Source organism: Scyliorhinus torazame, chromosome 13 (assembly GCF_047496885.1).
Source record: "Scyliorhinus torazame isolate Kashiwa2021f chromosome 13, sScyTor2.1, whole genome shotgun sequence".
Lineage (NCBI taxonomy): Eukaryota > Metazoa > Chordata > Chondrichthyes > Carcharhiniformes > Scyliorhinidae > Scyliorhinus > Scyliorhinus torazame.
Genome location: NC_092719.1, coordinates 75183338 through 75206751, shown reverse-complemented (window position 1 = coordinate 75206751; position 23414 = coordinate 75183338). Strand labels below are relative to the sequence as shown.

The 23414-nt window shown below is 48.6% G+C and overlaps 1 long non-coding RNA gene across 1 annotated transcript; it reads right to left on the bottom strand.

Annotated features, from left to right (window-relative positions):
- Window positions 1-1564: 1564 nt before the first annotated feature.
- Window positions 1565-10313, bottom strand: LOC140387711 (uncharacterized). Its single transcript, XR_011933966.1, has 3 exons — window positions 9938-10313; window positions 5466-5510; window positions 1565-2203 (listed from the first exon to the last, which is right to left on the bottom strand). It is a non-coding gene; the product is annotated as an uncharacterized lncRNA (long non-coding RNA).
- Window positions 10314-23414: the final 13101 nt, after the last annotated feature.

Below are 23414 nucleotides of genomic sequence, written 5' to 3'. Positions count from 1 at the left end.
CAGAGTGAAATCCATGCATGAATAAGAACATGAAGGTCTAGCCACTTTATCTGAGAAACCAGCAGCAGACTATGAAAGTCTACCAAGCTCACGTGAACAACAAAAAGACTACCCAGCACACATAATCAACAAGAAGACAATGTAAGTCAACCCACTGTATGTGAGACAAGTGATGAGGAAATCAGAATTCCCAGATAAGATACACAAGATCACAGCGAAACTGACAGATCTCAGCTCGTCTGTACAAAAGAACTTGACAATCAAAGTTACAACCACTCATGAGTCTAGTGAGACCGCATCAATTAAAACCTCATCCACTCTTGACAACCTACAAGAAACTGAAACCTTGATGACGTTGACTCCAGAAGAGGAGCACCAAGAGGTCACAAATGAAGCAGATCAACCAGGAATGACTCCAGAAGAGGAGCACCAATGAATCAAAGAAGAGGAATCAAATCAACCAGAAATGACTGATGCCACCAAAATCAATGCAACATCAGATCATTCTCACAATCCTCAAGAAGAAATGCTCAATGAAACATCAGATACCATAAAGGACACAGATACCAATAACTTTGAGAATGACTCAAATTATCCACACGGAACAGTCATTGAGCGCAACAAGAACAACAGAAACTACAAAAGCACAACAGAAACACGAACAACAGCAACAACAAAAACAACACGCACAACAAGAACAACAACAAAAACTACAAGCACAACAATGAAAACCACAAGAACAAAAACAACAAGAAGCATAACAACAACAACAACAGCAACAACAAGCAAGACAAAAACAGCAAGAACAACGAAAATAACAAAAACAGAAACAACAAGCATGACAAAAACAGCAAGAACAACAACGAAAACAACAAAGACAGAAACGACAGAAACAACAACAATGAAACAACGACCTGTACAACATGGTACAACTCTGCACATGAAGGACAATGCAACAGCATACTCCAAAACAATGACAAGAGTACAAACATACCATGGCATGACAACAAATCTCACAACTTCACATTTGCTCCAGAACAAACAAGCACACCAGCTTTCAAGGCAGATGACACACTAAATCGATACCACAAGCACAGAAAAAAGTCCACGTCAGTCAACATCAGTGGTTCGACCATTTGAACACCGCATGATGGCTTGTTGGTTACTTAAACACAAGAACACTACTGATGACATTCACAAAGAAATTACAAAATCAACATCACCACATCAGCAACAGAAGAAAAAAAACTCAACAGAATAAATTCATAAAGTTATACTCATAATTTTTTAAATTAAGATTGGACTCATAAATATTAATTGGCTTTGTATAATCATCAATATCTTCACAACTTGTACATATCATCATTTATCTACCTGTTTTGTACAATTTTATTTAACAAAGTACAGAAAATATGTAAAAACAAAAAAGGGGGGATGTAGTGATATGCATCACTGTATATACACAAGGGGTCAATATAAATACACTACAACTAAGTAACCACTAGAGGGAGCACCAGAGATTTATATATTAGACAAACAGGAAGTCATGGAACACTCTTCACACTTCAACTGTAAGACTACGAGCTTTATTCAGACACAAGGAATAATACAATCGGAAATAGTTGGTTTAAGAAGATAAAGTCAAACTATTTACAGAAGGAATCAGAAAAAAGTATGTCTAACATTGAGGAAGTGCTAAGAGAGCACAAATTGGTCTTTGAGCAAGGAAGAGCAAATTATAAAGTTAGCAAATTATACAATATTAATATAGGGCAGCACGGTAGCACAGTAGTTAGCACAGTTGCTTCACAGCCCCAGGGTCCCAGGTTTGATTCCCGGCTTGGGTCACTGTCTGCGCGGAGTCTGCAGGTTCTCCCCGTGTCTGTGTGGGTTTCCTCCAGGTGCTCCGGTTTCCTCCCACAGTCCAAAGATGTGCAGGTTAGGTGGATTGGCCATGCTAAATTGTCCTTAGTGTCCAAAAAAGGTTAGTTGGGTTATAGGGATAGGGTGGAGTTGTGGGGATAGGGTGGAGGTATGGGCTTAGGTAGGTTGCTCTTTCCAAGGGCCGGTGCAGACTCAATGGGCTGAATGGCCTCCTTCTGCACTGTAAATTCTATGATCACAAGTCAGCGCAGATCATGCTAATGCAGACATACGTTTACGATTTCCTGCGTAGACTGATTCACTTTCAGTCCTGGGTTACCTGTGAATTATATTATACACAAATGAAATGCCATCTGCCAGAAAAATTAGTGAGTAAAGAAACTTGTAAGGATGTAATGCTCAGTAATGTGCTCAATTATATCATGAGTAGCGGGTCTAAACAATGTGATGAAGAGAAATTATAGGAGCATTTCACACATGAAAATGAACTGAGTACAGATCAAGGTTGTCTCAGTAAGAGTCATTATTCCGCCCAGATTTCAAGAGAGATTGCAAGAGAAACTTTCATTACGAAAACACAAAGATAGTCAGTATGAAAACATGGCTGGAAGCTTTTTTTTGGTATCCAAAAGTAGATAGAGATAGTGAAGAGCTGTCAGAATTGTGATTGAGAAATGATCCAAGCAAGGTTCATTTCATTACAGGCCAAACACAAGAAACCATGGGAATGAGTACAGGACAATTTGTTTCATGTGGAAAGGTACTTTATTTTGGTCAATAGCTATAGCAAGTGGATAAATGTTAAGTCTAGACACTTTTCTGCCCCATACCGAATTACCTCAGTTCACAACAGGTTGTTCACCTAGCAAGTTAATGTTTAAACGCTCTCCAAGGAATATGCTTAATTTACTGAAGGTCAATGGCAAAGTAAGAGAACAGCAAAACAAATTCAAGATCATAGAATCACAGGAAATACAGTGCAGAGGAGGATGCTCGACCCATCGAGTCTGCACCGAGACATGAAAAACACCTGACCTACCTACCTAATCACATTTGATAGCACTTGTGCTCATCCAGGAACTTTTTAAAAGATGTGAGGCAACCTGCCTCTATCACCCTCCCAGGCAATGCATTCCAGACCGTCACCACCCTCTGGGTAAAATGTTTTTCCTTACATCCCCTCTAAACCTCCTGCCTCTCACCTTGAACTTGTGTCCTCTCGTAACGGACCCTTCAGCTAAGGAGAACAACTGCTCCCTATCTGCCCTGTCCATGCCCCTCATAATCTTGTACACCTCGATCATGTCACCCCTCTCATGTCACCCCTCAGTCTTCTCTGCTCCAGCAAAAACAACCCAAGTCTATTCAACCTCCTTCATAACTTAAATGTTCCATCCCAGGCAACATCCTGGTGAATCTCCTCTGCACTCCCTCCAGTGCAATCGCATCCTTCCTATAATGTGGCGACCAGAACTGCACACAGTACTCCAGCTGTGGCCTCAAAGGTTCTATACAACTCTAACATGGCCTCCCTGATTTTATAATCTACACCTCAATTGATAAAGGCAAGTGTCCCATTTGTCTTTTCACCACCCTATTAACCTGCCCTCCCATCTTCAGAGAACTATGGACAAAACACGCCAAGGTCCCTTTGTTCCTCAGAACTTCCCAGTGTCAGGCCATTCATTGAATACAATTTGTCAAATTTCTCCTTCCAATGTGTATCACCTCTCACTTTTCAGGGTTTAAATTCCATCTGCCACTTATCTGCCCATTTGATCATCTATATCGTCCTGTGACCCAGGACACTCAGCCTCACTGTTAACCACCCGACCAATCTTTGTGTAACCGGCAAACTTACTGATCATACCCCCCCCACATAGTTATCTGTGTTGTTTATAAAATGATGAATAATATGGTACATCACTGGACACTGGCTTCCAGACACTACAGCAGCCGTCTGTTGTCACTCTCTGTATCCTACAGCTAAGACAATTTTGAATCCACCTTATCAAATAACCCTGTATCTCATATGTATTTGCCTTTTTTATAAATCTCCCATGAGGGACCTTGTCAAAGACTTTGCTGAAATTCATACAAGCTACATCAACTGCATTCCCCTCATCTACACACCTGGTCACATGCTCAAAAAATTCAATCAAATTTGTTCGCCGTGACCTCACTCTGACAAAGCCATGCTGACTATTCCTGATCAAACCAATCGAGTCAAGTTTAATCTAAGCAGCTAGGTCCAGCTCCAAGCCACGTGGAACCTCCTTTACTGTCCTCTGGCATTGATCAGGAACACTTCACTCTTTCCCATGTTCATTTGATATCCTGGAAACCGCCCCAAATTCCTCTAAGATCTCCATAATTCCCCAATGCTACCCAGCGGGTCCAAAATGTATAATAACAGGTCATCTGCACACAGCAAAACCCTATGTTCTGCAACCCCAGCCGCACCCCACCCCCTCCCCCACCCCCGTCCCCCGTACAATTCGTCTCCAGTCCCTAGACGCCCTAAGCGCCATTGCCAAAGGCAATATCGCCACGGCAAAAGCATCGGGGAGAGCAGGCACCCCTACCCTGTCCTGCGGTGAAGTCCAAAGTACCCCGAACTCACTCGATTCGTCCGCACACTCGCCATTGGCACATTATACAGCAGCTGAACCCAATCCACGAACCCCTGCCCGAACTCAAACCACCGCAGCACCTCGAACAGATACGCCCACTCCATCCGGGCAAAAGCCTTCTCTGTGTCCATCGCCACCACTACCTCAAACTTCTGTCCCTCTGAGGGCATCATAATCACGTTCAGTAACCTCCACACATTCGCCGACGGTTATCTTCCTTTCACAAAACCCGTTTGATCCTCCCCAATCATCTCCAGCACATAGTCCTCAATTCACCAAGCATCTTCACCAAAAGCTTGGCATCAACATTCATTAACGACATTGGGTGGTACAACCCACACTTCTCCGGGTCCTTATCCTTCTTTATAATCAGGGAGATGGAAGTCTGCGATAAAGTAGGGGCAGTTCCACCTTCTCCCTCACCTCATTTTACATCTTCACCAGCAGTGGCCCCAGCTCTGCCCCAAACCTTATATAAAACTCTACTGGGAACCCGTCTGGACCTGGGACCTTCCCCGCCTGCATCATCTCCCTCAGAACAATCGGGGCCTGCAGGCCCTGAGCCTGCCCCTCCTCCACCTTGGGAAACTCCAACCCATCCAGGAACCCCCCTCACCCCTTCTTCTCCTTCCTGGGTTTACCATTGACCAGAACCTGAACTGGACAAGCCACATGAATATTGTGGCTACAAGAGCAGGTCAGAGGCTGGGAATTCTGCAGCAAGTAAATGACCTCCTGACTTCCCAAATCCCGTCCACAATCTACAAGGCCATGTCAGGAGTATGATTGAATACCCTCACTCGTCTGGATGAGTGCAGCTCCAAAAATACCCCAAGAAACTCAATGCCATCAAAGGAAATAACAACCCATTTGATTTACACCCCATTTTACACCTTAAAGATTCACTTCTTCCACCACTGACACATGGGATGCACTGCAGCAACTTACCAAGGTTCCATCGGCAGCATCTTCCTAACCTGTGACCTCTACCATCTAGAAGGACAAAGGTGGCAGACACATGAGAACACCATCACATGGAAGATCTCCTCCAAACCACTCACCATCCTGACCTGGAACACCACCGTTCCTTCACTGTCACTGGGTCAAAATGCTGGAACTCCCTTCTTAACAGCACTGTATCTACATCACATAGTCTGCAGCGGTTCAAGAAGATAGCCCACTGCCACCTTCACAAGGACAATTAGGGATGGGCAATAAATACTGGCCTTGGTAGTTGCAACCCATATTCTGTGAACGAATAAATAAAACTCCAGTGAAGATTGGAGAGGGACTCCATCAGTGTCGTCAAGACCATTTGTTTGAAAGAGGAATTCTTACAAAAGGAGAGTATGATCAACCTCCTACCGTGATCACAGCAGAAACAAATAATGCACCCCAAATTATTACATTTTCGGTGTCGATGGTAGCCATGATGTGGAGCTGCTTGCATTGGACTGGGGTGAGCACACTAAGAAGTCTTACAACACCAGGTCCTTCACCTGAGGAAGGAGCTGTGCTCCGAAAGCTAGTGATTCGAAAGATATCTGTTGGACTTTAACCTGGTGTTGTAAGACTTCTTACTGTATTAAATTCTTTAACTTTAACTTTCCCAACATTGACTGGGACAGCCATAGCATTAGGGGCTTGGATGGAGGGAAATTTGTTGAGTGTATTCAGGAGGAATTTCTCATTCAGTATGTGGATGGACCGACTAGAGAGGGGGCAAAACTTGACCTCGTCTTGGGAAATAAGGAAGGGCAAGTGACAGAAGTGCGAGAGAGGGATCACTTTGGGACAAGTGACCATAATTCCATTAGTTTTAAGATAGCTATGGAGAATGATAGGTCTGGCCCAAGAGTTAAAATTCTTAATTGGGGCAAGGCCAATTTTGATGGTATCAGACAGGAACTTGCAGAGGTAGATTGGGGGAGACTATTGGCAGACAAAGGGACGGCTGGTAAATGGGAGGCTTTTAAAAATGTGTTAACCAGGGTGCAGGGTAAGCACATTCCCTTTAGAGTGAAGGGCAAGGCTGGTAGAAGTAGGGAACCCTGGATGACTCGAGATATTGAGACTCTGGTCAAAAAGAAGAAGGAGGCATATGACGTACATAAGCAACTGGGATCAAGTAGATCCCTTGAAGAGTATAGAGATTGTCGAAATAGAGTTAAGAGGGAAATCAGGAGGGCAAAAAGGGGACATGAAATTGCTTTGGCAAATAATGCAAGGGAGAATCCAAAGAGATTCTACAGATACATAAAGGGGAAAAGAGTAACTAGGGACAGAGTAGGGCCTCTTAAGGATCAACAAGGGCATCTATGTGCAGAGCCACAAGAGTTGGGTGAGATCCTGAATGAATATTTCTCATCAGTATTCACGGTGGAGAAAGGCATGGATGTTAGGAAACTAAGGGAAATAAATAGTGATGTCTTGAGAAGTGTGCATATTACAGAGGAGGAGGTGCTGGAAGTCTTAAAGCGCATCAAGGTAGATAAATCCCCGGGACCTGATGAAATGTATCCCAGGATGTTGTGGGAGGCTAGGGAGGAAATTGCGGGTCCCCTAACCGAGATATTTGAATCATCGGCAGCCACAGGTGAGGTGCCTGAAGATTGGAGAGTGGCGAATGTTGTGCCCTTGTTTAAGAAGGGCAGCAGGGAAAAGCCTGGGAACTACAGACCGGTGAGCCTAACGTCTGTAGTAGGTAAGTTGCTAGAAGGTATTCTGAGAGACAGGATCTACAAGCATTTAGAGAGGCAAGGACTGATTCGGGGCAGTCAGCATGGCTTTGTGCGTGGAAAATCATGTCTCACAAATTTGATTGAGTTTTTTGAGGGAGTGACCAAGAAGGTAGATGAGGGCAGTGCAGTAGACGTTGTCTACATGGACTTTAGCAAAGCCTTTGACAAGGTACCGCATGGTAGGTTGTTGCAGAAGGTTAAAGCTCACGGGATCCAGGGTGAGGTTGCCAATTGGATTCAAAATTGGCTGGACGACAGAATGCAGAGGGTGGTTGTAGAGGGTTGTTTTTCAAACTGGAGGCCTGTGACCAGTGGTGTGCCTCAGGGATCGGTGCTGGGTCCACTGTTATTTGTGATTTATATTAATGATTTGGATGAGAATTTAGGAGGCATGGTTAGTAAGTTTGCAGATGACACCAAGATTGGTGGCACAGTGGATAGTGAAGAAGGTTATCTAGGATTGCAACGGGATCTTGATCAATTAGGCCAGTGGGCCGACGAATGGCAGATGGAGTTTAATTTAGATAAATGTGAGGTGATGCATTTTGGCAGATCGAATCAGGCCAGGACCTACTCAGTTAATGGTATGGCGTTGGGGAGAGTTATAGAACAAAGAGATCTAGGAGTACAGGTTCATAGCTCCTTGAAGGTGGAGTCGCAGGTGGACAGGGTGGTGAAGAAGGCATTCGGCATGCTTGGTTTCATTGGTCAGAACATTGAATATAGGAGTTGGGACGTCTTGTTGAAGTTGTACAAGACATTGGTACGGCCACACTTGGAATACTGTGTGCAGTTCTGGTCACCCTATTATAGAAAGGATATTATTAAACTAGAAAGAGTGCAGAAAAGATTTACTAGGATGTTGCCGATACTTGATGGTTTGAGTTATAAGGAGAGGCTGGATAGACTGGGACTTTTTTCCCTGGAGCGTAGGAGGCTTAGGGGTGATCTTATAGAGGTCTATAAAATAATGAGGGGCATAGATAAGGTAGATAGTCAACATCTTTTCCCAAAGGTAGGGGAGTCTAAAACTAGAGGGCATAGGTTTAAGGTGAGAGGGGAGAGATTCAGAAGGGCCCAGAGGGGCAATTTCTTCACTCAGAGGGTAGTGAGTGTCTGGAATGGGCTGCCAGAGGTAGTAGTAGAGGCGGGTACAATTGTGTCTTTCAAAAAGCATTTAGATAGTTACATGGGTAAGATGGGTATAGAGGGTTATGGGCCAAGTGCGGGCAACTGGGACTAGCTTAATGGTAAAAACTGGGCGGCATGGACTGGTTGGGCCGAAGGGCCTGTTTCCATGCTGTAAACTTCTATGATTCTATGATTCTAAGTATTGTTAGTTTTGGTTTGTTCATATTGTATTCCTGCAAAGTATGTACATGTACCATTTTATATTTTAATGCCTGAGTTTTTTTTTAAAGTGGGGAGTGAGAGTAGTATATTCGAAGAGCTTCCCTCTTTGTTCTGCTGGTGTTCCCTCTCTGTTCTACTGGTGAGGTGTAAATAAAGCTAGTTTAATAATGGCCATCTGCTGGGGGCCGGTATAGCCCATTTGGCTGGCCAGCTGGTTTGTGATACAGCGCAAGGCCAACAGCAATGGTTCAATTCCCATACTGGCTGAGGTTCTCCATGAAGGCTCTGCCATTGCAACCTTGAGGTGTGGTGATCCACAGGTTAAATCACAACCAGTCAGCTCTACCCCTCAAAGGAGAAAGCAGCCTATGGTCACCTGGGACGATGGTGACTTTACTTTAATAACTGTTGTATGTTCACATTAGTCTAATGCCCAACAGAGATTAGTGTCCTGGCCAATATAGTTCTTCCAACCACTGCAGACAGGTTAATTAATCATTCATTTCATTGTTGCTTGTGGGAAATGGCTGACTGCCATGAATTTATTTCATTGTCTGTAAAGCATTTTTTGAGATTTCATAAAATGCTATATAACTATAAATTCTTTCCCTAAGGCACATATACTCCTGGTGGAGAAAAAGTTGAAATTCTCTCTTCATCCCCCACCCCTGTTTTGTCAATAAAATGGCTTTGAACGTATTCCAGCAAAAATATAATCTTGTTGTATCATTGATTAGGAATCTTTGTGACACGTTATTTAAAATTCAATTTATTTATTTTCAGGGGAGAAATTAAATTCTTCCTCTTCCCCCCCAAAGGCCTATAAACTAGAGTGCCCCCCGCCCCATTGCCACTGGCCGCCATTTTAACAGCTGTTTATAAGTGGCTGATGCTCCACAAATCTCAAAAATATATTCACATCGGGTTTGCGTTAATGCCAATGGGATTTTACACCACGGCTTGAGCAGGAGATTCCCCACCAGGTGAAGGTAGGTTTGAAGATGTCAGAATGGCGATGAAGCTCATTTGGGTTAGTCAGAATCTATCCTTGTTGGGACACCCCCTTCCTTTTTCCTCTTTCTCTCCTGTCACAATCAACCAATTCTAAAGCGCAAGCCAAGATGAAAACTTTATGGTGAATAGATTTCTTTCTGTATCCGTTCTTGCAGTATTAACAGAGGTGAGAAACACTTCAAATATAAAATCAAACCGGTAATTCATTTCTTATTAATTTTAATACGTTCAATACATTATTTTACTCTGCTTTTCTATCATGTTGCATATTTTTATACATTACTTGAAAAAATTGTTGATTGTAAAACTTACCTCAATCAGCCCTTGGCCGCGGCGACATGAATTGATTTTAGATAAACTAACCCTCGATGATGATGTGAACATTGTTTTTTAAACAACAGAAAAGATCACCAGGAATACAGGCCGAGGCTCTCCCACAGTGTTCCAGGCATATAACAAACATACAAGAAGGTTCTAGAAGAAAGACCACCAACATCGTCCCAGAAAACGCCAAAGTCACATGAAGATATGTACACAATATTTTTTTTAAATCCCTATTGTACAGTTTGCAGCTTGGCTGGACTCTGTCTTGAGCCCGAAGTGCCTTGTGTGTGCATGCAACTCATAATAACCAGCCGGCTGTGCAGTCACCTAGGTACAGCCTTTGTTCTTTCTCGCAGTGCAAATATTTGCTGAAAGGTGTCTCTCATTAAAGCCAAATTAAGTAGCACAAAATTGCAGGTGTTTTCTTTGAAGCTGTCCCCTGTTTTTGTGGTAAGTTAAAGGTTTCAACAGCATTACATTGGTACACTTAAATGTTTTATTCTTTGTACGTACTGCCTGTATTGGATACTGTACATCTCCAAATACATTATCGACTGCAAGCCATTTCTCATGTTCTTCGCCCTCTGCTGTCATAATACTGCAGTGACAGAGATTTTCTTTTTAATAATGTGTTTTTTGAGTTTTGCGTGGTATATAAAACAAGGATAAGTGTGGACAAACAGGCGGAGACAGAGGATAAAAGAAAACTATTTACACATCTCTCGGTTTCAATTATTTACACACATACTCGTCGTTCTTTCTCTTGCATATTATTTACAGTGGTGGTTGTGATTTCCTGTTTCTCGTTCCCCATTGTTTTTCTGGGTCTGGCTCTTTCCCTGTCCCCTCTCTCACTCCCCTCACCCCCCTCGCCCCATCCCCCGCGCTCCTTGCGGTGTTGTGGCGGGCGATTAGGGAGGCAAAGGCAAGGGCATCGGCCCTCCTCCCCATGAAGAGATCTGGCTGTTCTGAGACCCCGAACACTCTCGGGCATGGCTCCATCGTCATCCCCAACACCTTGGACATTTCCTCGGAGAAGGCTGTCCAAAATCCAGCAAGTCTGGGGCAAGGCCAGAACATGTGGGTGTGGTTGGCCTTGGCCGTGAACCTATGATTGTTGCAGATGGGGGCTTTATCAGACATCTCAGTTAGCCCGAAATGCTGTCGCAGTTGGTTCCATGGCCGGTGTATTGCTACCACCACTGGGCTCATTGAATATTTATTAGGTGAGGATGGGAGTGCCGCCGTGACTAGGGCCCGGATGGAGGTCCCTCTGCAGGAGCCCCCCTCCAGAAGCACCCACTCATCTTCTGGCTTCTTTATCCACCCCTTTCCTGCTCAGTGGTAATATTGCAGTTTTGGGCGGCTAGACCCCCCCCATGGATCTCGCTCTCTGCAGTACTCTCTTTGGGATCCTGGCATTCTGCTCGACCGCAAAAACGCTATAGTCAGTTTGTCTAGTGAATTGAAGAAGGCCTTGGGGATGTAGATCGGGATGGACTTAAACAGGAAGAGGAACCTGGGCAGTACGTTCCTCTTGACCGTCTGCACCCTCCCTGCCAGGGAGAGTGGGAGTGTGTTCAGCTCTGCATGTCCTTTTTTTACTCCCTCCGTCAGGCTGGTCAGGTTCCACTTGCCGATCCATTTGCAGTCATGAGCGATTTGGAGGTGTCAGGCTTGCGTCACCTCTAGCTCTGCTCCTCCCCTTGCGGGTTCACCGGGAAGATCTCGCTTTTGCTCAGGTTAAGTTTGTAGCTTGAGAAGACTCCAAACTCTTTCAAGTCTGCCATGATTCCTTCCATGCTGCTTCGCGGGTGCAAGATGTAGAGGAGCAGGTCATCCGCATAGAGCGAGACTCTGTACTCTCGGTCTCCTCGCCAGATCCCTTTCCAGTTCTTTGCCGCCCTAAGCGCAATCACTTGTGGTTCACTTGCCAAGGCGAACAGCAGCGAGGATAGTGGGCTGGAAGTAATTAGAGCTGGTGGTATTTGTCCATACGCTCGCCATGGGAGTGTTGTACAGGAGATTCACCCAGGCAGTGAACCCTGTTCAAAGCCCAAACCGCTCCAGTACCTCCATTGAGATACTTCCATTCAACTCTGTCGAAGACCTCTTCAGCGTCCAGGGAGATGATCACCTCAGATGTTCGCTCCCCAGATGGGGTCATGATTACATTCAGCAGGCACCTGATGTTTGATATTAGCTGTCTACCCTAGGCAAAGCCCGTCTGGTCGTCTGCTACCACCTCTGGTATGCAATCCTCCAGCCTTTTAGTTAGGATCTTGGCCAGTATTTTCGCATCTATATTTAACAGCAAGATGGGTCTGTAGGAACCGCATTCTGTTGGGTCTTTGTCTTTCTTAGGTATCAGCGAGATGGAGGCCAATGCTAACGTAGGCGGTGTTTAAACCTAATGGGTTGCTGTAGAGTAAAGGGGACAAGAGTTCGGCTTCTCCACAAAACACCTTTATTTCCCTTCATCCCAGTTCGCACACATGGGGAGCTGAGGGAAGTAGTGGCCGAGAGTAAGGCCATGTTCTTTGGGAACTGGGCTGACCGATCTTTTGTCCCCTTCGCCGTCAGATCAGATTATCTGAATGTGCTGGGATATGGTTCGGAACAGTTGGGGCATGCATCAAAATCGAGGAGGGGCATATTGCCAAAGTAGGGCAGAAACTAGTCATGTGGGAGAAACACTCCTTCTCTATTGCGGGTAAGAGCCTGGTCATCAGATGTGAAGTACTCTCGATGTTGCTCAACATGGCCAGGTCTGGTCCATGCCCTGATCCTGCACTGCAGCAGTCACCTGAGCCACCATCAAGTTCATCTGTAGATCAAAGATGGATCGTGTCCAAAGGGACATCATGTACAAATCTCCGGATTTAGGCAGGAAAAACGTACCCAACGCCACCCTCACCCTGATGTCCACCTTTGTGTGTGGCTTTATCAAGCTGTACGCAGATCCTCGGTACGCAAACATCAAGTGTCACTACGTGCTAATGTTCTACCTGTCCCCAATGTTGTGAAGGATGGGTCTGGCCACGTTGCCGCAGAACGTTCCAAGTAGTTGGACCATGCCATATCACCTGTTCCTTGTGGAAAAATTTGTGCAAGCCAACACCATGAATCATACGTCCAGCAAGCAGTGGCCGGCACATAATGTTCAAGGGGCCCTAAGGGAAAAGGAGATGGAAGGTCCTGTTGGATGGTTCCCTGAACATCTCTTGATCAGAACTTTGAAACAAGCAGCAAGACCTAATTGGTGGTGAGAAGGGCACTCCCTTTCAAATCCTTCATGTACACCCAAAGTCTCTGTGCCACCACATGCTGCCCATGAAGCGACTGTGGGGAGAAGAGAAGGTCCCACACCTACTTGTGGAATCTGCATCTTCAAAGGAGCTCTGGAGAGAGAGGCAGTGATATCATAGAATCATAGAATTTACAGTGCTGAAGGAGGCCATTGGCCCATAGAGTCTGCACTGGCCCCTGGAAAGAGCACCCTACCTAAACCCACACCTCCAACCTATCCCCGTAATCCAGTAACCCCACTTAACATTTTTTGGACACTAATGGGCAATTTAGAATGGCCAATCCACCTAACGTGCACATCTTTGGACTGTGGGAGGAAACCGGAGCACCCGGAGGAAACCCACGCAGACACGGTAAGAACGTGCAGACTCTGCACAGACAGTGACCCAAGCCGGGAATCGAACCTGGAGCTGTGAAGCAACTGTGCTAACCACTGTGCTATCGTGCTGCCCTTGACTGTATTTGTTGAGGTTCATCCCGAGCAGCTCTGTGACGCAAGACTCTGTGTCTATGGGCTGTTCCCAGGGACACACACCGAGTCAAACATCAACTGCTGCTGGAGCGCAAGGAATGGTAGTGCTTCAGACTGGCACATTCCAAGGTCCAGGATTACACGCTGAGGGACAGACCCAGGCTTCGGCAGCCGCTGTCAAGGCACAATGTGGAGAGGTCACTGTAAGATCTTTCAGCCAATGTAGATCGAGGGGCTGGTAACCGTTAAAATCCCTCAGACTGTGCATTTAATCCTACCCATTTGTAACTCTATTGAAACACCTCAGAGTGCCAGACTGCAACGTGACCGATGTGGGTAGGCTGAACAGAATTACACTATCTTGTAACGAAAATATTGAAATGTTTACAATGTCCTTATTACTGAATTGAAGCAGCTCAGAGTGTCCATTAACCTCTGGGGAAAATGTGATTATTAATGCACATACCTGTTAAGACTATTTGAGATGTTTTGTGATGTTTCTTTCAGATATTTTATGAATAAAGTATATTTTTGCAACAAAAGAAAACTGTCTTTTGGCTAAGATCAAGCAGAAGATCAAGCCCGGGGTCGGGTGTAATGCCTGTTCTTGTCAGCTTGGATCTAGTGTGCCTCTTGTGGGGACCATGACTAGGATTCAATTTCAATTTGAATTGGTTTTTGGAGCCAGCAAGGAGATAGATTAAGAGTTCACCCTGTCCACTCGACACATTGGCTTTGTAATGCTGAGAAAGGGATAACATTTAAAAAAAGACAGAAAACTTTATTCTGTCCGGGAACCATCATTGGGCGGAGATTTCACCTTCACTGCCTGGCCGCTAATCTGGTATGAAGACCCAGGTGGCCCCAGAAGGTATGCAAATAGGAGTTTATTCAGGTCAGAGAAAACGGCCGCGATGGCGGCGGACAACACAACAGACCCCAGTCGGGGCTACCAGAATGCCGCGCCCAGCCTGGGCCGGCTTTTACATAGCAAGGCAACAAGTCCCAGCTGAGCGGGCCTCCACCCACGAGTGGGGAAGCTCGTATTCTATGAGTCCCACAGGGAAATCAATGAGTGTAACCCCGTGATCCTCATAAGGGTTACTACACCTGCAACCTAGAACCTGCCCAGGTTAAATTGTTGAACTTATTCACACCCATCTGCACTCCTACCTCAGTCTATCTGCTCTTGAAAACCTCATCCACATCCTTCTTATGCCCAGCCTTGACCATTCCAAAGTTCTTGTGGCTGGTTTCCCACCTGGAACACTCTGTAAAGTTGAGCTCATCCCAAACTCTCCAGCCTTGTCCTAACTCTTCCCAAGTCCCATTCAGACATCACCCCTGCTTGCTGTGCTGAAATAGCTCAATTGATAACACTTTCTTTCATTTCTTTAAGGTTAGGCAGGAGGTAATTAGGGTCAAGGTTTGTCCTGCTTCAGGTGGCTGGGACATATCTGGGCAATTTCCATATTGTTGGTTAGCTTACAGTGTCACAGCTGTAAGCTTGACCCGGATGGATGGCCCAGCTCTGGTGCGCAGATCTACAGCATTACAGTCTGGATTTTAATAGTGTCTGGAACCTTCCCCATGTTCAGTGCACATCTAAATGTTTGGTACAAACAGCTGGGCACTGCGATGGGGCAGAACCATAAGACCATAAGACATCGGAGCAGAATTAGACCACTCGGCCCATCGAGTCTGCTCCGCCATTCAATCATGGCTGATATGTTTCTCATCCCCACTCTCCTGCTTTCTCCCATAATCCCTGATCCTCCCCTTTTTTTTTAATAAACATTCTATTGAGGTATTTTTGGTTTTACAACAACAAAATAAGCAATGTATATGAATCTATAAACATAGTGCAAAAGCCGTCTCCCTCTTTTACAGGTCCCACTTTTATTAACCCCCTACTCTAAGCTAAACTAACCCCCCCCCCCCCCCGCCCCCCGCTGATGATTAATTTTCCGCAAAGAAGTCGACGAAGGGTTGCCACCTCCGGGTGAACCCTAACAGTGACCCTCTCAAGGCGAACTTAATTTTCTCCAGACAGAGAAAGCTAGCCATGTCTCATAGCCAGGTCTCCGACTTCGGGGGCTTTGAGTCCCTCCAAGCTAACAGTATCCGTCTCCGGGCTACCAGGGAAGCAAAGGCCTCTTTCTCCTACTGGATTCCCGGATCTTCCAACACCCCGAAAATCGCCACCTCTGGACTCGGTCCCACCCTTGTTTTTAACACCGTGGACATGACATCTGCAAACCCCTGCCAAAATCCCCTAAGCTTTGGACATGTCCAGAACATGTGGACATGATTCGCTGGTCCTCCCGCACACTTTGCACACCTGTCTTCCACCCCAAAGAATCTGCTCATCTGGGCCACTGTCATGTGAGCCCGATGAACAACCTTGAATGGTATCAGGCTGAGCCTGACACATGTTGTGGACACGTTGACTCTACTCATCGTGTCTGCCCATAGACCATCCTCTATCTCTCCTCCCAGATCCTCCTCCCACTTGCGTTTCAGCTCTTCAGTTTGCGTCTCCTCTGACCCCATAAGTTCCTTGTAAATGTCAGAGACGCACCCTTCTCCTACCCACCCTCTGGAAACTACCCTGTCCTGAATCCCCCTTGGTGGTAGGAGCGGGAAGGTTGAAACCTGTCTACGTAGGAAGTCCCGCACCTGCAGGTACCCGAATTCATTTCCCCTCACCAATCCAAACTTCTCCTCCAGTGCCCTCAAACTCGGAAAGCTCCCCTTTATAAACATATCCCCCATCCTCTCAATCCCTGCTCTCCGCCATATCCGGAACCCCCCATCCATACTTCCCGGGGCAAACCGGTGATTACCACAGATTGGAGACCAAACCGATGCTCCATCTGCTCCCACATGTCTCGTCCATTGCCCCCAGACTCTCAGGGCCGCCACCACCACGGGGCTGGTGGAGTACCGTGCCGGCGGGAATGGCAGAGGCGCAGTTACCAATGCCCCCAAACTGGTGCCCTTACATGATGCCGCCTTCACTCGCTCCCATGCTGACCCCTCCCCCACTACTCACTTCCTGATCATGGCTATATTCGCCGCCCAGTAATAGTGACTAAAATTTGGCAGCGCCAGCCCGCCCTCTCCCTGACTCCGCTCAAGCATTACCTCCCTTACTCACGGGGTCTTGCCCGCCCAAACGAAGCCAGCGATCATTTTGTTGACCCGTTTTAAAAAGGACCGCGAAATAAAGATGGGGAGACACTGAGATACGAACAGGAATCCCGGGAGGACCATCATCTTCACCGTCTGCACCCTCCCAGCCAGTGACAATGGAAGCATGACCCATCTCCGAACATCGTCCTTCATTTGGTCTACTAGTCGGGCCAGATTCAATTTATGCAGCAGGTCCCATTCCCGCGCCACTTGGATGCCTAGATCCAAAAGCTTCCCCCTACTAATCGAAACGGCAGCTCCCCCAATTGCCTCTCCTGTCCCCTCGTCTGGACCGCAAACATCTCACTTTTCCCCATATTTAGCTTATACCCTGAAAACCGGCCAAATTCCTAAAGCGAGACTCTGTGCACCCCCCCATCCCTCCCCCTCGAAAACCGGCCAAATTCCTAAAGCCCCCGCCCCCCCACCGCCCGCCCCCCCCCCCCCCCCCCCCCCCCATCCCCGCCGGACCAGCCCCTTCCAGCCTCTCGAGGCTCTCAGAGCAATTGCCTGTGGCTCTACAGCTAGCGCAAACAACAGTGGGGAGAGGGGGCATCCCTGTCTTGTTCCCCGGTGCAGTCTAAAGTAGTCCCATGTTGTCCTATTCATCCGTACACCTGCCACAGGAACCTGATACAGCAACCTGACTCAGTCAATAAAGCCCCGCCCAAATCCGAACCGCCCCAGTACCTCCCACAGATAATCCCATTCTACCTGTTCAAAGGCCTTCTCTGCGTCCATTGCGACCACTACCTCCACCTCCCTACCTTCCGGGGGCATCATAATCACGTTAAATTGCCTTCTTATATTGGCCACCAACTGCCTACCCTTAACAAACCCCGTCTGGTCCTCCCCAATAACGTCCGGAACACAATCCTCAATCCTGGAGGACAAAATTGTGGCCAGCAATTTGGCATCTACATTCAACAGGGATATCGGCCTGTATGACCCACACAGCTCCGGGTTCTTGTCCCGCTTAAGGATCAGCGAAATTGTGGCCTGTGACATCCCCCTCTCCCTTGCCTCATTGAATGTCTTCATCAACAACGGTCCCAATATCTCAGAGAACTCTTCATAGAACTCCACTGGGTACCCATCTGGCCCCGGGGCTTGACCCGACTGCAGGGCCTTCAGACCCTCCACTATCTCTTCCAACCCGATCGGGGCCCCCAATCCTTCTACCAGCTCCCCGTCCACCTTTGGGAAATTCAGCCCCCCTAAGAAGTGCCTCATCCCCTCCGGCTCCATAGGGGGTTCCAACCTGTACAGCCTACTGTAGAAATCCTTAAACGCCTTATTCACTCCTGCTAAATCTCCAACCAGGTTCCCATCTCCATCATTTACTTTCCCCATCTCCCTGGCTGCCTCCCTCTTTCTAAGCTGCTGTGCAAGCATTCTGCTGGCCTTCTCTCCATGCTCATAGATTGCCCCCCCCCCTCGTCTTTCTCAGCTGCTCCACCGCCCTCCCTGTGGTTAACAAGCCGAACTCCGCCGTTCTGCCCTGTCCACCTTCTCCCTATGGGCCCGTATCGAGATCAGCTCCCCTCTGATCACCGCCTTCAATGCCTCCCAGACAACCGCTGCTGAAATCTCCCCGTGTCGTTGACCTGCAGGTAGTTCTGAATACATTTCCTCAGCCGCTCGCACACCTCTTCGTCGGCCAAAAGTCCCACATCCAACCTCTAGTGCGGGCGCTGGTTACCGTCTTTACTAACCTGCAGATCAACCCAGTGCGGAGCATGGTCTGAGATTGTAATCGCCGAGTACCCCGTGTCCATTACCCCAGCCAGCAAGGCCCTGCTCAGAATAAAGAAATCAATCCGGGAATACACTTTATGCATGTGTGAGTAGGAGAACTCCTTCACCCTCAGCTGCCCAAATCTCCATGGGTCCACCCCGCCCCCCCCATCTGCTCCATGAACCCTTTTAGTTCCTTTGCCATTGCTGGCACCCTGCCCGTTTTTGAGCTTGACCGGTCCAAGCCAGGCTCAATAAATATGTTAAAGTCCCCTCCCATGACCAACTTGTGCGAATCCAGGTCTGGTATCTTCCACAGCATCCTCTTTATGAACTCCACATCATCCCAATTTGGCGCATACACATTTACTAATACCACCTGCACCCCCTCCAGTTTCCCACTGACCATAATGTGCCGACCTCCTACGTCCGAGACTATCCTACCCGCCTCAAAAACCACCCGCTTATTGATCAGGATCGCGACCCCTCTAGTCTTTGAATCTAGTCCCGAGTGAAAGACCTGACTGACCCAGCCTTTCCTCAATCTAATCCGGTCAGTTACTCTGAGGTGCGTTTCCTGCAACATTACCATGTCCGCCTTCAGTCCCCTCAGATGCACGAACAAATGTGCCTCTTGACCAGTCCATTTAGCCCTCGTACATTCCAGGTGATCAGCCTAGTTGGGGGGCTCATTGCCCCCCCCCCCACTTCGCCGATCAGTCATCCCCTTTTTTGGGCCAGCCTCCAGCCCGTGCTCCGCGCCTCCACCGGCCCGCCCCCAGGCAGCCTCTGCCCTCAACCTCCTCTCTGTCCCTAAGCACAAGTCCCTCCCTCGTCAGCAGAACATTTTCCCCCCCTCCCCCCACCTAGTAACAACACATTATACCTCAACCCTTTAATAAACCGAACATATGCACACCCCCCACTATGCTAGCCCGCCCAAATAGCTTGGTGGCCCCCACCCCGGTGCCGAAAAGTCTCTCACCTATTGTTCCCTCCCCACCCGCTCAGACATACATATTCCAATGACAAACAACCCCAACACAATTGCCCGACAGAAAAAACAGGAAGAAGAAAAACGCTAACAAAGATCAAGAGATCCAAAATCTAAACAAGCACTCCTCCATCCCAACAGTGCAAATGTAAACCTTAACTCACTCAGCTCTGCAACTGGCCCCAAATCAGTAAAGAAGGCATTACAGACAGCTTCCACGAAACAAAAAACAAGAAACTTTTTTTAAAAAACCATGAATGTTGCAGCAAAGTTCAAAAGTTCTCAGTCCACCACCAGTCCTTTCCTTTTCACGAAGTCCAGCCGTCCTCAGGCAACTCGAAATGAAAGTGCTGTTCCTCGTACGTGACCCAGAGACGGGCCTATACAACAGTCCGAACTTAACCTTTTTCTTAAAAAGGGTCGACCTGATCTGGTTAAAGTCAGCTCTTCTCCTGGCCACCTCCGCACTCAGGTTTTGGTAGATCTGCAGGATACTGTTGTCCCATTTACAGCTCCGTGTCTGCTTGGCCCGCTGTAGAATGCGCTCCTTATCCAAGTGCCTGTGGAATCTCACCACCATTGCCCTCGGGGGGTCTCACATTCGCGGCTTCCTCGCGAGTGCTCTGTGAGGTCTGTCCACCTGCAAGGGTCGGGAGAATGCCCCATCCCCCAGCAGTTTCTCAAACATGTCCGCGATGTATGCCCCAGCATCCGCTCCTTCGGACCCCTACGGGAGCCCAACGATTCTCAAGTTCTGCCGGTGGGTCCTCCATCTTCTCCAGGAGCCTTTTCTGCTGGTCTCTCAGCATCCCCACCTCCAACTCCACCGCAGTTTGATGTTCCTCCTGGTCAGCCAGCGCCTTCTCTACTTTCTTGATCGCCCGATCCTGGGCATCCAATCTAAGCTCCACCCGCTCAATTGACTCTTTTATCGGGTCCAGGCAGTCCCGTTTTTGTTTAGCGAAGACTTCCTGAATAAATTGTATCAGCTGCTCCGTTGACCGCTGGGTCGAGAAGCCAGAGGTCCGGTCCTCCGCCATGCTTTCTCCCCCTGCCTCTTCAGCCCAAGCCTTCTCTGTCTTTCTGTTTCTGCCTTTACGAGCACTTCTAGTCCTCCTCTCCATGCACCGATATGGGAATAAAGTTCACAATTGCCTCTGTCATCAATTTTTCAATTCAAGTCCGGTAGAAAATCGGGGGATAAGGTCCAAAAGTCCGACCCGAGCGGGAGCCACCAAATGTGTGACTTACTCCTTCATAGCCGCCACTGGAAGTCCCTGATCCCCTTATTAATCAAGAACCTATCTATCTCTGTTGTAATGGCACTCAGTGACTTGGCTTCCACAGCCTTCTGCGGCAAAGAGTTCCACAAATTCAGTTGCGGTTCCCCACGGCACGTGTCACCATCCCCTCCACCACTCCCACAACCCCCCCCCCCACCCACACTGCACCCTCCACAACCACCCCCACCAATCCCACAACCCCGCCACACGTCTCTCTCCACCACCGCCAATGCCCCCCCACCCGCTCCCCACACTGCGTCCTCAACTACCACTACCAACCCCATCCGCGGTCCAGTCATGCATCTTGTCTTGTGTCTTGCAGGATCACCTGCCGATGAGGCAGGCCTTCTGGTTACCCCTGCCCCTGACCCCAACCACAACCCCAGGAGGAGAACAGCGAGGAGGAAGAGGAAACGGAAACCCACGGTGCAGTACCAGAGTGAGGTTGTCCATTCCCTGTGCTTCATGGCCGCGAGTATCGAGACCCTGGTCGGGGCGGGTGTGGGCCTCCAGGACAGTGCTAGGTAGTGGGTGAACCTCAGGGGTTAGCTCTGCTCGCACCTTGTCCCATGGAGTAGCGCGGGGGCCATCGGGCACCCCGAGGGAGGAGAAGCAGGTGACGGGGCCTGTGCCGTTAACTCACACAGGGGGAGGTGCCGGAACACCGCAGCACCTCAGACCCCGCCCCCTCCTGTCCCTGGTGCATCTGGCGGGCAGCGGGCACAACAGGGCAGCATCACACCACTTGGGGCACCCAAGCAGCAGCTGGGCCCATCCAGGCCCAGTCGCCTCAGAAGATGGCCGCCAACGGGGACCCAGGTCACAGGGCAGGGACCACAACAGGCTGCCTCCACTACTGCTGTACTGTCCAGGGCTCCACCTAGGTGTCGTGTTAGGCCTCGTAAGGCCAGAAAGGTAGACAGCAGTTACGTTGGGATGGGATGCAGCATATAGGATAGCGATAGGAGATAGGGCAAAAAGCAACATGTGGATGTTCACTTGTTCACATTTAAACCTGTTCACAACATTACAACCTGTTTCGGTGCTCTGTGAGGGATGGGATGGGCTGGTCTGGGCTGGCCGAAGTGGGGGGCGGGGGTGGGGGTGGTGTGGGGGGAAATTGTCGGACGTTGGGGTGGGCATAGTGAAGGGTTCCTAGTTCAGCCAACGCTCACCACTCCGGTGTCCCACTCCCCATCCCAATTCCCCCCCAACCGTCCCCATCTCTGCCACCCCAGGGAGTCGATGCGACCGTGTGATGGAATGGCCAGTTTATATGCAGGGGTCATCTAGGTGGACGGTGGAAAGTGCCACGGTGGGTAGGGGTCAGATGTTGTCAAATGGTGCCGAGCACCAGAGCTCATCACAGAGGAGGTCATCATCATCCTCCATCCCACGCACCAGACCTGCTGTTACTGCCAACCCAGGGTCCGCACCCCCTATTGAGGCAGGTAAGAATCACGGAGGTGGTTGCAAGGGGGGTGGGGGGTGTAGTTGCGCAGGAAGGGTGTTCATGGGAGGGGTTCATTGGAGGGGTGGTCGGCCGGGGAGGGGGTGGGAGGGGGGTGGTGGTTGGGTTGGGATGTCCGTGCCGCTGGCCAGGCCCCCCAATTGGTGAACCTGGAGGCGATTGGAGTGTTCTATGCGCGCCGGCCCAGGTGTGCACTTTGTGCGGCCTCCAGGGCCCGATGTCCTGCCCATCGCCCTCCCCTGCATCCTCCTCATTGGACCGAGGCCTGCCATTCATCCCCCTCCTCCAGCAATCGCTCCTCTGCTGTGCGATGTTGTGGAGGACGCAGCAGGTCACCATGATGTGGGAGACCTTCCTAGCTCGATACTGGAGGGTCCCTCGCAGCGGTCCAGGCACCTGAACTGCATCTTCAGGATGCCTAAGCACCGCTCGATCATACTCCTGGTCGCAACATGGGCATCATTGTAGCGGGTCTCGGCATCGACCTGTGGCCTCCGGATTGGCATCATAAACCACGGCCACAGTTGATATCCCCTGTCGCCCAGGAGCCAAACCTCAGCCAGACGTGCACCTCGAAAAAAATCAGAAGCCATTGAGTGTGCCAGGATGAAGGTGTCGTGCACACCGCCCAGGCATCAGGCACAGACGTGCATGATGCGCAGCTCATGGTCACACACCAATGACACATTGATCAAGTGGAACCCCTTTCAGAGATCGAGGGGGTTTCAGTGGGTGCTGATGAGCAGAAAATTTCCTTGGTCCCGTTTGACCTGAAGCCGTGCGTCAATGGCTTTAGTGTCAATGTTAAATATTGCCAAGCCTAACCCACTTGATAATATACCACCTATAGTGGATCCATCTTGATGGAGATACAGGGCATACCTGGAGATGGTGATGGACAGGGAGCTGGGATGCTGGTGATGACTAGAACTCAGGGAACAGAAGTGTCAGGTTGAAGCTCAACCAGCGTTTTGGACAACTGTCTGTGGTATTATCAGGTATTG